The sequence below is a fragment of the Mirounga leonina genome, unplaced genomic scaffold (assembly GCF_011800145.1).
Source record: "Mirounga leonina isolate KUSES-001 unplaced genomic scaffold, KU_Mleo_1.0 Mir_173, whole genome shotgun sequence".
Lineage (NCBI taxonomy): Eukaryota > Metazoa > Chordata > Mammalia > Carnivora > Phocidae > Mirounga > Mirounga leonina.
Window position 1 is genome coordinate 34,833,546 of NW_023270447.1, and position 16,427 is coordinate 34,849,972.

Below are 16,427 nucleotides of genomic sequence, written 5' to 3' on the forward strand. Positions count from 1 at the left end.
CAGTTTTTCCAGCACTATTTATTGAAGAAACTGTCTTTTTCCCATTGTATGTTCTTGCCTCCTTTGTCATAGATTAGTTGACCATATAAGCATGGGTTTATTTCTAGGCTCTATATGTTCTATTGATCTATGTGTCTATTTTTGTCCCACTACCATATAAAACAAATGAATAAACAACCAAACAAAAGACAGAATCAGACCTATAGATACGGAGAAAAAACTGGTAGTTACCAGAGGGAAGAGGGTTGGGGGATAGGCAAAATGGGTGAAGAGGAGTAGGAGATATAGGATTTCAATTATGGAATCAATGTCATAAGAATAAAAGGTACAGTTTAGGGAATATAAGTCAATGATATTGTAATAGTGTTGTATGTTGACAGATCCTAGCTACACTTGTGGTGAGCATTGAATAAAATGGAACATTTTTTGTCAACTATATTCAAAAATTATTTTTAATTTAAATTAAAAAGTAAAAAGATAAAATTTTAAAAAAATAAATAGGAAATGAGTTAAAAACACTCTATAGATAGAATGATAAGTCTAGGAAAAAATACATACTTAAATATATAGATGAATACTCACAATAGAAATATTTTAAGAGAGTTCATGACATGTGATTTATACCTAAGGTGAATAGGAAATAAGGGGAGTTCTTCATAAATGAAGAATAGTTAATGTGCTGAGTTTAGTTTGTAGAGTCAGAAAAGGCTTCCTAGAAGAAGTGTCATTTTATCTGTATTATTGATGAATATTTATGAATTCGCTTCAAAAGAAAACCAGTGGTGGTGAGAGTAAGAGCCAATAAAATCAGCTGGACCAGTTTGAGTAAAATATAGATTGCCCTGCTCTAAGAACTATAGGTACTTCAGTATGACTGGAACATTGGCTAAAAGAAGGAGTAGGATTAATTTAAAGACAGTGACTAATAATGTACCTCTTTGAATAAATAGGGATGAGTTTAGGCATTAACCCACACAGACTTTGTAGCTATAAAATGTTTTAATGAGGAGATATTCATTATCTGATTAGATCTAAGTATAGGTGGTGAAAATCTAATATTTATTGAGAGTTACAATGTACACATTTACTATATAGAATATTTAAGGCAACATGACACTGGTAACACCATAACTATTCATTTGGTGGAGATAGGAAAACTGATACAGAGAGAAGTTAAGTAAAGCAAAACCCGAATTTAATCCCTAGAGTATGTTTATTGTTACTATACTCTATACTTTACTATTTTGTTATGGAGTATTCTCTGTGTGCCAGTACATGGAGAAAATGGACCAGAAGCTGACAAAAAGCAACCTCAGTACTTCAGAAGAGATACAATAGGACCTTGCAGAACAAACCTTACAGTTGTATAGATATGAAATGAAGACAAAGATAAGTGGTTTAGGATAACTTTCACATTTAGGGGTTGTGTAGTTTCTAGTTCTATCATTCTAAGATCTAAAAACTAGTACCATTTTAGAGAAAAAAGTCAGAACTCAAAGGAAAATTGGATACCCTTTATGGCAGACTGATGGCAAGTATATGTCATTGTTCTTATGTATTTCTGAGCCCATGAGAGGGCATGGTAATTCATCATAGAACTCTTTCTAAATCTTAAATCCTTCCTAGTGACTTCAGTTGCATTATTTAGTTTAATTCGCAGAAAGGCCCAGAGAGATAGATACTATTATTTCCATTTTACAGATAAGGAAGTTGAGGCTTAGATAGAAAATAATTTGCCAAGGTAATCTAAAGAAAAGACACCAAAGCTGATTTTGCACCTAGATAGTCCACCACCAGAGTAGGCGCCCTTTGGCACAAAATAATATTGTCTCAAAAGAGAATCAAAGAAATCACATGAAAAGTAAATCAGTTGATTATCAACATTTTATATTATATATAAATATGCCAGTTCCTAACTATCTTATTAAGCCAGAGATCTCAATTTAGCCCAGTCTCAGGGAATGAAATTTTGCAGGTTTGCAATGATAATGAAGGACATTTCTTTCAGGCACAAATCAGCAGCAACTAATGAAATTCAGATAATCCTATATGACCATAATAAAAATACTTCTGTGCCATATTTGTGTTCCAGTTGGTCTACTCCTTGAATAATACATATGCCCTACAGTCAAAATCAGAACAAAATTGCATGTTTTGATAGTTTCTTATTTTGCAAAGTCTAAAAAAGACGAGAAGATAATAAACATATAAGGCATGTAGAGAACCTCCACATAAAAGGAAATCCATAAATCTCATTAGACTGGAAAAATACTTTCAAAGTAAACCTAACTGAATAACATATGAATATTATAACTGGCTCAAATGCAACAGCTTGTTGGCCAGCTATGGAAAATCATCAGGTTCATTTCAGTGTGTAGCTTGTGTTCCTCCCCTAGAAATAACCATGAACCAGATGGAATATAACTATCAGTTAGGCCTGCAGGGTTTATATCCTACCAAACTACTATTGAATTTTTCTCTTTTCCTTTTGTGGATTGCCAATATTTGAAATTTCTTCAAGTATTCCAATTTCTTAAAATAGCATGAAGTATTTTAAAGTCAAAACTAAAGTAAAACTCTAAAAAATCTCAACTATGCCAATGATTTTTCAGTTTTATTCTATGAAATTATTGTCTATTTGCCAATAGAAATAGAATAAGTTGCTTTCTAAATAGTCACTTCCACTAGTTAAGAGAATTAAGTATTATGTCACCCAAATACATGAATGTGTATTTCATAAATATAAATTTTATTTATTTTGTAAATAAACAAACAAATAAAATATATAATCAATTTCACACTTACAGTAAACAAAACAAAAAGATGTATGGATTGAACATGACTTCAAAGTTGTTAAGTATTTCCAAATCCTAACAACTATGGGCATGTTAGATCATCATAGGGACTTCTTGATAGCAGAACAAATAAAACTATGGAAGAACAAATCATCACAATACCAATTAATATCTTAAGTCCAATATGTGAGAAAATATTTCAACTAGAAAAATGGGAGAATAAAGTGATAGTCCCAATGGAATCTTTGTACCTGTAGGATGTCAAGCCAATGACATTTCCTCAACAGGAGGCTTAAGCATTATTACAAACTAAGCCAGAGGAAGGGTTGCTCACTGAGACAACAGAAAAGAAAGATCAATATTTTCTCCATTGGATATTTCCTAATAACAATAGAAAGATTCAGAGAATCTAGTACTTCCTCACCTCTAAAAAAAAGAAGTTAAAAGCTCATTTCAAAACTCACTTTGTCTATAATATCTCATTTGTGTTTCACTTTTTATGAAGGATGAATATTCCAACCCAATAAGACAATATTGATGAGTGCTAGAAGGCAAATTGCCCCTGCTCACAACATGTACTTTACCAAAGAGTATGTAAATATGCCTACAGCTCTGTAAATTCATGTTGCTGTCTTGTGTATAAAAGTCATCCACTCTAAAAGGAGATGTGTGATATTTTTCTTCAAAAATTTCAAGATTTGTTCTGGAGATCTGTGTGATATTTACCACATTTCTGTGTCAAGAGTTTGTAAGATCACCCTCAGGCTTCATGACAAACTAAAAGAACTCAGAAACTCTTACACTCATGGTTATGGTTTATTACAGCCAAAGGATATAGATTAAAATCAGCAAAGTGAAAGGCATATGGGGCAAAGTCCAGAAGGAATCAGGTGCAAATTTCCAGGTGTCCCTCCCAGTGGAATTACATGTGGATGATCATAATTCTTCAGGTAATGAAGTATAATGTGTATGAAGTGTTGTGAAGCTCACCCAAGTCTTGTGTAGGGATCTCTATTGTGTGTCAGCCCACATTACTGAACTCAGTTACTGAGATTCTAGCCCTTCCCTAATCCCCCAAGTAAAACCAGCCTTTTCCGTAAATCACATAGTTAGGAAAAATAATAGAGCAGAGAGGTCCAAGCCCTCACACACATAAAAACATTGTTATCAGGCAGAATATTCCAAGGGCTTGTCCTGAAGAGAGGCCTATTTTGGGCATGTATAGGACCTAAGCAATGCAGATCAGCTGAGTGAATTTTTTCTTGGCAAATTACACTCTATTGACCTTAATTCCTTTACAGTATATAGATACAGTAATAAGAATACCTATGTTATCTTCCAGAAGTTATTTTGAGAATTAATTTTAATAATTCATGTGCAAATCCCAAACACATCTTTAGTTATTGTTACCATACCATGGTTACCATACCATACTGTATTGTCATTATATTATTGTTACCATATTGATTTTGGTTGATTAGTCAATAAATACCAAAGGGTAATGTGACTTCTTTAAACCAAATAGCAAATATTATGTTGATATTTAATAATTCCATTTTTCCACATGAAAATTTTTAAAAATGAGGATGAACATTGTACTATATTATCCAATTATATAAGTATCAACTTGGCACTAATTTTCCCAATATACCCAATAAACAATATAGACAACTAACCTTATAATATGTAATTTTCCCAATATACCCAATAAACAATATAGACAACTAATCTTATAATATGGTATAATATATATGTATATATATATACACATACACTACATATAAAAAAATAATAGGCAAAAGAGATTCAAACCATGTATTTAGGTAATCTCTTTCTCAAAAGGGACAATGATTTAAACTGGTATACACACTTGATTTACCTCAGTGCAGTACTATGAAATGGGGGCATATCTTACTGTGTTTTTCTATCCTTTGTATCCTACACAGCCCCTGCCCAAAATAGTAAATATAAGTAATTCATTTTATTATTTGATCTTCAGGTGTGAATCTTTGCACTAGGTAATTTATGCATATTAAGTACTAAATAAGTATTTGGACATTGTAGTGACCAACCCTCAATGGACGCTGTCCACTTCTTTAAGGCTCTCCCCACATTTAGCTGGCTCATTCACAGTGGAATTAATAGCACTAAACCCCACAACTTCATTGTGCATCCACCATTGTACCAAAAGGTATGGACTCATGCTCTATCTTCTGGTGATGAGATATATCTTCATGAAGCTTAGATTAGGGATTAAATTACCTGGAGAAAGAGACAGAATGTGAGACACCCATTTCGATAGTGTGAAATGTGATAGAAGCAGTAGGATTCTAGAATTTTCAGCCATATCAGTAGCTTCTGACTACAGTAGCTTGTTGGTTGTAGCAAAGGTGGAATGGCTCTGAGGCTGGCAGCTTTCCTTTCATTATACTTTCCTAATTTTGACTGCTTCTAAAGAGTAGAAGCAACTTTGTCAGGCCTGGTTGGGATTGTGACTCTAGTAGTCAACTCTGGAAATGCTCCTAGAGTATTTTTCTTCAGTTCCTCCAAAAATTCTGTGAGTGAGATTCTTTAATAAATCCCTTTCTAATTAAACTAATTAGATCATTCTGTAGTACAAAGGAGAGAAGAGTAGAATGTGTAAGAACATGCAAATAATGGTATCACTGAGATACTGTATCAAATTCTAAATCTACCACTAATTTTCATTTCTTAGATAAGCTTTTCCCTCTGACTCACCTTTCTTTTATCTAATAAACAGTACCTACCATGAAGCATTTTTTCTGAAGATAATGCATGTTATGTTTTTTTTACTACATCACCTAATAATAACCAAAGCTTTTTGATGCTTTTGCCAAAGCCACATCACCCGATCATCCAACTCCTGAATTACATCTCAAAGACAGGAAGTAAATGTTTAGACTTAGAAAGGAAAAAGTTGTTCTTAAGGATTAACTATAAACTAGCCAATATCTAATTAGAGGGTATAATTGATGTTAGAATATTAAGGGTAATGTACATAATTTTTCTTACAAAGATTTTATACCATATGTCTCATTCTTTTGAGACTGCCATGTTATTTATCATTTAAAAAATGGTTGTAATAGATTAGATGATGCATTTTGCAACCCTCACCTCAGTAATTTCAGGATGGGGTGTATCTAACATCAGCTGAATAGCCCAAGAGAAAATACAAAATTGATCATTAATCCTTTAAATTATTTTGCCAATAACATTTTTAAAAATATCCAAGGATGCAAAAAACATTTAAATAAATGTTTTCTAAGTGACTTAAAATATAGCTTATTAATGAATATAGTGTACTAACACATAAGAATCAGAAACAGACGTTCACATGTGCACACACATATACATACAGGTGATCATGTAAGTGAGATGAAGGGGGCAAACAGGACAGAACTGAACTGTTTATAAAGTATATTTCAGTGCTAATAATCTAAAATTCCATGAAACTGTAAAACAAAACAAAACAAAAATGGATAAAGTTAATTAGAAATAGTTTCCTGGTGAGTTTTGGGTTGGATATAAAGGAAAGGAAAGAGGCAGTAAGGCCAGCCAGCTGGAAAGGAAAAGGGCTACATATGGTGACACATCAAAAGAAGCATTTACATATTAAGCCCAGCCTCTGTCTCCTAAAGTCATATTATACAAAAGCATAATTGTCCCTCTCAATAAAATATAAATATTAAGTAACTTATTTTTGCTGCTCTAGTGAGTATGTTCAGCACATTCAGGAAAAGTTGCTTACTACTCATCACTTCCTTGCTTTGCTGATATTTCAGGGTGAATACAAACATTTCATGGTTCACTCCTGGTTGCTTCACCCTGGCAGCAAACATTTGCACATTAACCAATGACAACACAGTCTGTCTCTACCCAACTTTGTATGTTTCACACTGTGAGATGCTACTGTATTATCATTTTCTTTCATGCAACGCTAATAAGTATGTGACACATCAGCCTTTGAATACACTTTTTTGTTTCTTTTAGGAGTCTACTTCAGGCTATGAAGGTAGAATGTACAGAACTGGTAAGTTTTCTTATGATAAGGATAGCTGAATAAGGCCCTTTCAATGAAGGATTCTTCATTGATAATGTTTAACATACACGATTTCCCAATTGTGCATAATTTTCTAATTGTTAGAGTATTTCTGTATAAATGTTTCAGTAACAGTCTGACAGTGGAAGTAGTGATTCACTTAAAAAAGAGATTAAAAAAGGAAATATTTATTTTAAGTGAATTCAGGTAAACAGACCAATTTAATAAAAGCAGTTTTTCCTGTTCCTTTAGATGAATCACCTCAAGTTTATTCAAGTAATATACTTTGTATTTTTTTTTTTTATTTAATGGAAATGAAGAGTACGAAAATCCTTTAACTCATATTCCACAACTAAGAGAGAGAAAAAATCTATTAAGAATTATGATATTAAGAGGCGCAAGATGGTGGAGGAGTAGGAGACCTAAATTTCTTCTGGTCCCAGGAATTCAGCTAGATAGGGATCAAATCATTCTGAACACCTACGAACTCAACAGGAGATTGAAGAAAAGAATAGCAGCAACTCTCTGAACAGAAAAGGAACCACTTTCTGGAAGGTAGGACATACGGAGAAGGGAATCCGAGGTGATATTCAGGAAGATAGACCACAGGGGGAGGGAGCCTCTGTCAGCTGCTACCAGCAAGTGATAGAGCAGTGGAGCACATAAATGGAACTTTTAGAAGTCTGCTCCGCTGAGGGACGTCACTCCAGTGGCTAAGCGGCGGGTGGAACACTTGCTGGGACAGTGGGGTCTGAGGACCCTTGGGGTCACAGAAAGACCGGGGTTGCCTGAGTGTGGCAGAGTTCCCAGGTATCAGAGCAGGGAAGCCAGCTGCATAGACGGAGCTGAGGATTGGGCTCTCAGCTCCAGGTTGCCATAAACTGTGATCCACAGCACAGTCGGGCCACTGCTCCTCCAGCAGGGACCCAACAGACAGCAGATCTGGGGAGACTCCCCTTCCTCCCCCGGGAGGAGCGGTGCAGGAGTGCACTGCAGGGATCTGCTGGGTTTGGAGACTCCACACAGGGTCGGGTGCCAGAGATAGAAACGCTTGGTCACAGGCCGGGTGAGCACAGAGTGTGGCCAGAGACCAGAGAGACAGGAGTGATTGACTGCTTTTCTCGGGGGGCTCACTGAGGAGCCAGGTCCTGAGTTCTCGGCTCCTCCTGGGCGGAGATTGGGAGGCCGCCATTTTCACTCTCCGCCTCCAAAGCTGTACAGAAAGCTCGCAGGGAACAAAAGCCCCGGAGAGCAAACCCGAGCAGATTACTTAGCCGGGAAGGGGCAAGGGCGGACAATTCCGCCTCCGGCAGAGACGTTTGGAAACCACGGCAACAGGCCCCTCCCCAGAAGATCAGCGAGAACAGCCAGCCAAGACCAAGTTTAACGATCAATGAGAATGGCAGAACTCCAGTGCTAGGGGAATACAGCACATAGAATTCATGGTTTTTTTCCCATGATTCTTTAGTCTTTCAAAGTTAATTATTTTAATTTTCTTTTTCTTTTTCTTTTTTTAAATTTTTCTTTTTCTTTTTTAAAAATTTTTCTTTTTCCCTTTTTTCAAGCAACATATTATCAATCCCCTTTTTAAAAAGCTTTTTTATTTTTCATTTTCAGAGTCATATTTTATCCCTTCATAGTAGTTAACCTTATCTTTGGTGTATATATATTAGTTTTCTCTCTTTAAAATTTTGGGATACAATTTCTTCTAACAGACCAAAATATACCCTAAATCTCTAATGTATGGCTTTGTTCTAGTCTCCTGCCTGATCACAGTCTCTCCCTTTTTTTAATTCCTATTCTTTCTTTTTTCAACCAACTTCTTATCTATTTCTTTTGTAAAATCTTTTATAATTTTCATCTTTACAGTCATATTCCATCCCTTCATTATTTACACTTATTTTTGTACATATATAAGTTTTTCTTTCTTTAAAATTTTGGGAGGCACTTTCTTCTAACAGCCTAAAATACACACAAAATCTAGTGTGTGGCACTGATCTATGCACCAGCCTGATCATATTTGGTCATATTCCTTTTTTTTTTTTTTTTAATCTTTTTCTTTTTCTTTTTTTTTATCTTTTTCTTTTCTTTCTTTTTTCTTTCTTTCCTTTTCTTTTCCCCCTGTTTCAGGTCTCTTCTGATTTGTTTACTGTATATTTTTCTGGGGTCATTGTTACCCTGTTAGCAATTGGTTCTCTCATTCATCTAGTCTTTTCTGGACAAAATGACAAGACTGAAAAAATCACCTCAAAAAAAAAGAACAAGAGGCAGTACCGACTGCCAGGGACCTAATCAATACAGACATTAGTAAGATGTTAGAACTAGAGTTAAGAATGACGATTTTAAAGATACTAGCTGGGCTTGAAAAAACCATGGAAGATATTAGAGAAACCCTTTTTGGGGAAATAAAAGAACTAAAATCTAACCAAGTCAAAATCAAAAAGGCTATTAATGAGGTGCAATCAAAAATGGAGGCTCTAACTGCTAGGATAAATGAGACAGAAGAGAGAATTAGTGATATATAAGATGAAATGATAGAAAATAAAGAGGCTGAGAAAAAGAGAGATAACTACCGGATCACGAGGGCAGAATTCGAGAGAGAAGTGATACAATAAGATGAAACGATATTAGAATAATTGGGATCCCAGAAGAAGAGAGAGAGAGGCAGAAGGTATATTGGAGCAAATTATAGCAGAGAACTTCACTAATTTGGGGAAGGAAACAGGCATCAAAATCCAGGAGGCACAGAGAACCCCCCTCAAAATCACTAAAAATAGTTCAACAACCCAACATCTAATAGTAAAATTTATGAGTCTCAGAGACAAAGAGAAAATCCTGAAAGCCGCTTGGGACAATAGATCTGTAACCTACAATGGTAGAAACATTAGATTGGCAATAGACCTCTCCACAGAGACCTGGCAGGCCAGAAAGGACTGGCATGATATATTCAGAGCACTAAATGAGAAAAATATGCAGCCAAAAATACTATATCAGGCTAGGCTGTCATTGAAAATAAAAGGAGATAAAAAGCTTACAGGGCAAATAAAAACTAAAGGAATTTGCAAACACGAAACCTGCCCTACAAGAAATATTGAAAGGAGTCTTCTAAACAAAGAGAGAGTAACAGACCAGAAAGTAACAGACAATATACAGTAACAGTCACCCTACAGGCAATACAGTGGCACTAAATTCATATCTTTCAATAGTTACCCTGAAAGTAAATGTCCTAAATGCCCCAATCAAAAGACACAGGGTATCAGATTGGATAAAAAAAACAAGACCCATTGATATGCTATCTACAAGAGACTCATTTTAGACCCAAAGTCACCTCCATATTGAAAGTGGAGGGGTGGAAAACCATTTACCATGCTAATGGACACCAAAAGAAAGCTGTGGTGGCAATCCTTATATCAAACAAATTAGATTTTTTTTTAAGATTTTATTTATTTATTTATCTATTTGACAGAGAGAGACACAGCAAGAGAGGGAACACAAGCAGGGGGAGTGGGAGAGGGAGAAGCAGGCTCCCCGCAGAGCAGGGAGCCCGATGCGGGACTCGATCCCAGGACCCTGGGATCATGACCTGAGCTGAAGGCCGTCGTTTAACCAACTGAGCCACCCAGGCGCCCCAAACAAATTAGATTTTAAACCAAAGAGTGTAATGAGAGATGAGGAAGGACACTATATCATACTTAAAGGGTCTATCCAACAAGAAGATCTAACAATTGTAAATATCTATGCCCCTAACATGGGAGCAACAAGTTATATAAGCCAATTAATAACAAAAACAAAGAAACACATTGACAACAAACAATAAGAGTGGGGGACTTTAAAACCCCCCTCACTGAAATGGACAGATCATCTAACCAAAAGATCAACAAGGAAATAAAGACTTTAAATGACACAGTGGACCAAATGGACTTCACAGATATATTCAGAACATTCCATCCCAAAGCAACAAAATACACATTCTTCTCTAGTGCCCATGGAACATTCTCCAGAATCAATCACATCCTAGGTCACAAATCAGGTCTTAACCGGTACCAAAAGATTGGGATCATTCCCTGCCTATTTTCAGACCACAATGCTTTGAAACTAGAACTCAATCACAAGAGGAAAGTCAAAAAGAACTCAAATACATGGAAGCTAAAGAGCATCCTACTAAAGAATGAATGGGTCAACCAGGAAATTAAAGAAGAATTAAAAAAATCCATGGAAACAAATGAAAAAGAAAACACAACTGTTCAAAATCTTTGGGATGCAGGAAAGGCGGTCCTAAGAGGAAAGTATATAGCAATACAAGCCTTTCTCAAGAAACAAGAAAGGTCTCAAATACACAACCTAACCCTACACCTAAAGGAGCTGGAGAAAGAAGAGCGAATAAAGCCTAAACCCAGCAGGAGAAGAGAAATAATAAAGATCAGAGCAGAAATCAATGAAATAGAAACCAAAAGAACAGTAGAACAATCAAAGAAACTAGGAGCTGGTTCTTTGTAAGAATTAACAAGATTGATAAACCCCTAAACAGACTTACCAAAAAGAAAAATGACCCAAATAAATAAAATCATGAATGAAAGAGGAGAGATCATAACCAACACCAAAGAAATACAAACAATTATAAGAACATATTATGAGCTACTATATGCCAGCAAATTAAATAATTTGGAAGAAATGGATGCATTCCTAGAGATGTATCAACTACCAAAACTGAACCAGGAAGAAATAAAAAACCTAAACAGACCTATAACCACTAAGGAAATTGAAACAGTATTCATAAATCTCCCCCCAAAAAACAAAAACCCAGGGCCAGAAGACTTCCCAGGGGAATTCTACCAAACATTTCAAGAAGAATTAATACCCATTCTTCTGAAACTGTTCGAAAAATTGAAATGGAAGGAAAACTTCCAAACTCGTTTTATGAGGCCAGCATTACCTTGATCCCAAAACCAGACAAAGACCCCATCAAAAAGGAGAATTACAGACCAATATCCTTGATGAACATGAATGCAAAAATTCTCACCAAAATACTAGCCAATAGGATCCAACAGTACATTAAAAGGATTATTCACCACAACCAAGAGGGATTTATCCCTGGGCTGCAAGGTTGGTTCAACATCCACAAATCAATCAATGTGATACAATACATTAATAAAAGAAAGAACAAGAACCAAATGATCCTCTCAATAGATGCAGAAAAAGCATTTGACAAAGTATAGCATCCTTTCTTGATCAAAACTCTTCAGAGTATAGGCATAGGGGGTACATAGCTCAATATCATAAAAGCCATCTATGAAAAACCCACAGTGAATATCATTCTCAATAGGGAAAAACTGTGAGCTTTCCCCCTAAGGTTAGGAACGCGGCAGGGATATCCACTATCACCACTGTTATTCAACATAGTATTAGAAGGTCTAGCCACAGCAATCAGACAACGAAAAGAAATAAAAGGCATCCAAATCAGCAAAGAAGAAGTCAAACTCTCACTCGTTGCAGATGATATGATACTTTATGTGGAAAACCCAAAAGACCCCACCCCAAAACTTCTAGAACTCATACAGGAATTCACTAAAGTGGCAGGATATAAAATCAATGCACAGAAATCAGTGGCATTCCTATACACCAACAACAAGACAGAAGAAAGAGAAATTAAGGAGTCGATCCCATTTACAACTGCACCCAAAACCATAAGATACCTAGGAATAAATCTAACCAAAGAGGCAAAGGATCTGTACTCAGAAAACTATAAAATACTCATGAAAAAAATTGAGGAAGACACAAAGAAATGGAAAAATGGTCCATGTTCATGGATTGGAAGAATAAATAGTGTGAAGATGTCAATGCTACCTAGAGCAATCTACACATTCAATGCAATCCCCATCAAAATACCATCCACTTTTTTCAAAGATATGGAACAAATAATCCTAAAATTCATATGGAACCAGAAAAGACCCCGCATAGCCAGAGGAATGTTGAAAAAGAAAAGCAAAGCTGGTGGCATCACAATTCCAGACTTCAAGCACTATTACAAAGCTGTCATCATCAAGACAGTATGATACTGGCACAAAAACAGACAATGCAACAGAATAGAGAGCCCAAAAATGCACCCTCAAATCTATGGTCAACTAATCTTCAACAAAGCAGGAAAGAATGTCCAATGGAAAAAAGACAGTTTCTTCAACAAATGGTGTTGGGAAAATTGGACAGCCACATGCAGCAGAATGAAACTGGACCATTTCCTTACACCACACACAAAAATAGACTCCAAATGGTTGAAAGACCTAAATGTGAGACAGGAGTCCATCAAAATCCTAAAGGAGAACACAGGCAGCAACCTCTTCGACCTCAGCTGCAGCAACTTCTTTCTAGAAACATCACCAAAGGCAAGGGAAGCAAGGGCAAAAATGAACTATTGGGACTTCATCAAGATAAAAATCTCTTGCACAGCAAAAGAAACAGTCAACAAAACCAAAAGACAACCGACAGCATGGGAGAAGATATTTGCAAATGACATATCCAATAAAGGGCTAGTATCCAAAATCTATAAAGAACTTATCAAACTCAACACCCAAAGAACAAAGAATCCAATCAAGAAATGGGCAGAAGACATGAACAGACATTTTTCCAAAGAAGACATCCAAATGGGGGCGCCTGGGTGGCTCAGTCGTTGAGCGTCTGCCTTCAGCTCAGGTCATGGTCCCAGGGTCCTGGGATTGAGCCCCGCATCGGGCTCCCTGCTTCTCCCTCTCCCACTCCCCCTGTTTGTGTTCCCTCTCTAGCTCTCTCTCTCTCTCTGTCAAATAAATAAATAAAATCTTTAAAAAAAAAAAAAAAAAAAGAAGACATCCAAATGGCCAACAGACACATGAAAAAGTGCTCAACATCGCTTGGCATCAGGGAAATCCAAATCAAAACCTCAATGAGATACCACCTCACAGCAATCAGAATGGCTAAAATTAACAAGTCAGGAAACGACAGATGTTGGCGGGGATGCGGAGAAAGGGGAATCCTCCTACACTGTTGGTGGGAATGCAAGCTGGTGCAGCCACTCTGGAAAACAGTATGGAGGTTCCTCAAAAAGTTGAAAATAGAGATACCCTATGACCCAGCAATTGCACTACTGGGTATTTACCCCAAAGATACAAATGTAGGTATCTGAAGGGTTACGTGCACTTCGATGTTTATAGCAGCAATGTCCACAATAGCCAAACTATGGAAAGAGCCAAGATGTCCATCGACAGATGACTGGTAAAGAAGATGTAGTACACACACACACACACACACACACACACACACACACACTGGAATATTATGCAGCCATCAAAAGGAATGAAATCTTGCCATTTGCAATGACAAGGATGGAACTGGAGGGTATAATGCTGAGCAAAATTAGTCAATCAGAGAAAGACATGTATCATATGATCTCACCGATATGAGTAATTCTTAATCTCAGGAAACAAACTGAGGGTTGCTGGTGTGTTGTGGTGTTGGAGGGATGGGGTGGCTGGGTGATAGACAATGGGGAAGGTATGTTCTATGGTGAGTGCTGTGAATTGTGTAAGACTGTTGAAGCACAGACCTATACCTCTGAAACAAATAATATATTATATGTAAAGAAAAAGAAGATAGGAGGAAGGGAAAAATGAAGGGGTGAAAATCGGAGGGGGAGATGAACCATGAGAGACTATGGACTCTGAGAAACAAACTGAGGGTTCTAGAGGGGAGGGGGGTAGGGAGATGGGTTAGCCAGGTGAAGGGTATTAAAGAGGGCATGTATTGAATGGAGCACTGGGTGTTATACACAAACAATGACTCATGGAACACTACATCAAAAACTAATGATGTAATGTATAGTGATTAACATAACAAAAAAAAAAGAATTACGCCCCCAAAAAAGAATTATGAAATTAGTAAAAATAAGTAAATGGTAGTAATTCTTTAGTCCATACTTTCTCTAAAGCAACTATAAATTTTAGTCCCTACACATATTATACAAGTGGTATATCTACCTTGAAATATATAAAATTCAGACACATATGAGTCAAAATACTTATGGATGGTTGATACAACACTGATTGTGGGGCACTGATCATCACCTCATTTGTTCTTGCTTCTTATTCTGAAAATGCTATATCATTTCAGGGAATCATGACAATTTAGAGCTAGAAGAAGTCTTAGCATCTGTATAGCCATATTTTATAGATTAAAAAACTGAGAATTTAAGTGACTTATTTAAAGCTGCAATTGAAGTTATACACAGAATTAAGGGCAAGATGTTATAATCATCCAGGTATGTTATCTTTTTTTTTTTTTTAAGATTTTATTTATTTATTCTTCAGAGAGAGAGAGAGAAAGAGAGAGAGAGAAAGAGAAGTGGAGGGAGAAGCAGGCTCCCAAGGAGCAGGGAGCCCGATGCGGGACTCGATCCCAGGACCCTGGGATCATGACCTGAGCCGAAGGCAGACGCTTAACCATCTGAGCCACCCAGGCGCCCCATCCAGGTATGTTTTCTATTTAACAGTTTCAGCTTCCAAGATGCACCTTACCAAACTGGTGTATTGTTGGAAAATTATCCTTAGTCTCATAATTTTTTTCTTAAACACATTTTCTTTTTTCCATATGGTAAAGAACATTTTATGCTGCTTAGATGTCAAAGACACTATGGTATTTTGCTATTTAAATGTTGAGTTTGTTTCCTATAATTACAGGCTATAGTAAATCAAGATAGAATTTGATCATAGAAGATTTTACCCAATGGACTTGGCCAAGGATATATGGTGAAGAGTGCTACTATAGCCATGTTATTCTTTTCAGCAAGGAAGAACTGATGTTGTTTGAAAACAAATGTAGGTTGACACCCTAACAACTGAAAGTCAAAATAACAATTTATTATAATCTTCTTATTGCATCAGCAGCTATAGTAGTTAGCGATTTCAGAGTTAAAATATGACCACAAACTTGGAAACTTAATACCACACACAGGTATTATCTCACAGTACTGTGGATGATGAGTCTAGGTATTCTCTGCTTCAGGGTCCCACAAAGCTGTAATCAAGGTATTATCTTGGGCTGCCTTGCCAAATAGACCTCACTATGGCTGTTTGCCTACTAAAACCAGCAAGAGACAGCATCTCCTTGCAAGGCTGGCATTATGTAATATAATCATGTACACATAAACAAATGCAGGTAATATTGAAATATTCTATTACTAAGAGCAACTCACTAATAGTGCTTACACTAAACAGTGGGGAATGACACAGTCATAAACACAAGGAATTAGGATCATGAAGTCCATCTTAGAGTCTGTCTGTTTCATTGGCATAACTATACAAGAGAGTGACTAATTCAAGTGACTTTAAAACAAAGTGATTTGAGAGGACTTCTGGCTCCTGGTCCAATACATAGTTAGATTAGAAGCTGCCACTCCATCTTAACAAGTAAAAATCAGAACAAATGAAAAACTCTACAGTTCTTCTTGGACCTTCAGAAAAGTGAGGTCAGAGGGCAAACCACTGCCCAAAAAATTAGACAGACAGACACCAAGAATCACAACTTATTGGAACATAATCCCTGAG